The sequence below is a fragment of the Rattus norvegicus genome, chromosome X (genome assembly GCF_036323735.1).
Source record: "Rattus norvegicus strain BN/NHsdMcwi chromosome X, GRCr8, whole genome shotgun sequence".
In the NCBI taxonomy this organism is placed as follows: Eukaryota; Metazoa; Chordata; class Mammalia; order Rodentia; family Muridae; genus Rattus; species Rattus norvegicus.
In genome coordinates this window covers 121,307,806-121,310,138 of record NC_086039.1, presented here as the reverse complement: position 1 = coordinate 121,310,138, position 2,333 = coordinate 121,307,806, and the positions used below count along the sequence as shown (strand labels likewise).

Sequence of the window (2,333 nt, the reverse complement as noted above, 5' to 3'; positions counted from 1 at the left end):
TAGACGTCCAAACTGCAGCAACAAATGCATCACAGCCCATCCAATCACAAACCTGATATGCCTCCAAATCTATCCAATCACATGCCTGCTTCTTGTTCAATCCTCACTTCATGCCCACCACTGTGCCTGTTATAGCCGTCCAACCCCCAAGGACAGGATCCCCTAGACAGTTCAATCTGCAGCGTCAAACCATCACAGCCCATCCAATCACAAACCTTATGCACATCCTAGCTTGTCCAATTGCCAGTGTAGTGCTTGCCTGCAATGTATCCAATCCCCATCGTCCTGCACGTCACAGCTAGCTGTCCAATCATCAGCCTTGTGAACGTCATAGTAGGTTCAATCTCCCTTGGCCCCTCAAAGCTTGGAGCAAAACAGTTGGCGGCAGCGCAGCGCGAGGACAGTCCAGTCGCCATCTCGCAGAGCAGACCGCCTGAGAGAGTTCCAAGCGCCTAAAGTTTCAAGAAGACCTTCGAAATGGATCAAGCCCGCAAGTTCGAGAACCAGGACACCCGCTATCAGAGCCTGGGAACTGATGCTTCCTTGGAAGGAGCTAAAGGTTGGTACTTGGGCTGCAATAGAGAAATTGGCGGCCATCGCTGCCCAAAGAAACCTCTAGGGGAATTCGGAGGGTATACCTCTCCCCCCCAAAAACGAACTTTGTAAGGTACACATGTGGCTAGGATGGTAGAGACACCTCCGATGCTACCACAGGCTTTGCGAGGTACACGGGTGGCTTAGATAGAGAGCCGCCTCCGATGCTACTACAAGCTTTGTGTAGTACACATGTGGCTAGGATAGTAGAGACGCCTCCGATGCTACTACAGGCTTTGTGTGGTACACATGTGGCTAGAATAGTAGAGACGCCGCAGATGCTACTCTAACATGCTTTGTAAGATACACATGTGGCTAGGATAGAGAGACGCCGCAGATGCTACTCTTTGGTGGCAGCCTTTGGGTGTCGGGTTAGAATGCCTTCTATCTGCCTCGTGGTATCTTCATCTCCTTCTATCCTCTTTTTCAAAAGTGAAGCCACTTATGATCAATGTTGGGGGAGGTGGTGATAGTGGTGACCAAATTTGGCCTAAATCTGATTTGGGAAGAGCAGCAGAAGGCAATACTTTTGGTTTTCTCGGTACAGGAATGCCCGGAGCCAAGAATGATGCGGGAATCAAAGGCCACGGTGACCAGAACCAGCCAGCCCTGCAAGCTGCAGGCAGGATCCAGCATTTGCCGGGTGATTCTGATATCAGCATGATCTGCAATGCCTTCAGCGGGCTGCAGCTTCAAGAGCTGGATCGAGTCTTCCAACGCACTCAGTTCCCCAACGTGTTTATGAGGTAAACCTCTTGCTCTAGGGAGCTCGAAGTCTTTTCTGGGGGGACCCCTTGGGCTTCTCCAAGCTTCCTTCCCTTCCCCCCATAGTCAGAGGCTGTAGGGGGCCCATTTGGTGGGTTCTATCACCTTTGCTAAGCTTAGGGTCCCCAACTCTTAGGATCCTAGCACTGGAGAGGCAGAGACAGGAGGCTCACCACCAGTTGACTATATTTCACTTTACCTATTATAAAATCTTGAACATTTGTTGTTTTATTTCCCTCAGAAAGGAACCTGGAGTACCAGCAACTGCTGAATCCCAAGCTCAGTCCGTTGAGCGCAGTGGACCAGAAGAAATGTCCAAGAAGCCATTCTAAAACATGCAAGAAGACATTTCACTTTTCCCCTTGTTATTTGGCTACTGGCCCAATGTTTGTGAAATTTAATAAAATTTTTGAGGAATTGGAAATCTAATAACTTAGCGTCGCATTTCATTCCCTACCCGATATTTGCAAAGTGAATATTAAAATTGGCATTTGGGGATAATAAACAAAATTGAGGGGCTGGGGATTTAGCTCAGTGGTAGAGCGCTTACCTAGGAAGCGCAAGGCCCGGGGTTCGGTCCCCAGCTCCGAAAAAAAGAACCAAAAAAAAAAAATAATAAACAAAATTGAGTAAACATCAAATGGGAATCTCACCAAAAGAACTGTAAGCTACTAATAGAAAAAAAGAAAAGGAATCAACCTGCACCTCCTGTTTGCTGTGTAAGATTAAGTAAAATGTGGGGTTGGGGATTTAGCTCAGCGGTAGAGTGCTGGCCTAGCAAGCGCAAGGCCCTGAGTTCCGTCCCCAGCTCCGGGGGGGGGGGGTGGGGGGGGTGGGGGGGTGGGGTTAAGTAAAATGTAACTGTGTAGCAGTGGTGTAGGTGTTTAAGGAATACTTCTGGGTGGGATTGAGTTCAGTACCCATTCTAAATTGGGAAGTTTGCAAATTTGTTCCCCGGGACTTAACATTACGGT

General features: G+C 48.6%; 1 non-coding gene across 1 annotated transcript; it reads left to right on the top strand.

Moving 5' to 3' along the window:
• The first annotated feature begins 356 nt into the window (after nt 1-356).
• Rhoxl (reproductive homeobox like) lies at nt 357-1,788 on the top strand. Its single transcript, NR_173353.1, has 3 exons — nt 357-559; nt 1,142-1,340; nt 1,601-1,788. It is a non-coding gene; the product is annotated as a reproductive homeobox like (transcript).
• The last annotated feature ends 545 nt before the right edge of the window (nt 1,789-2,333 follow it).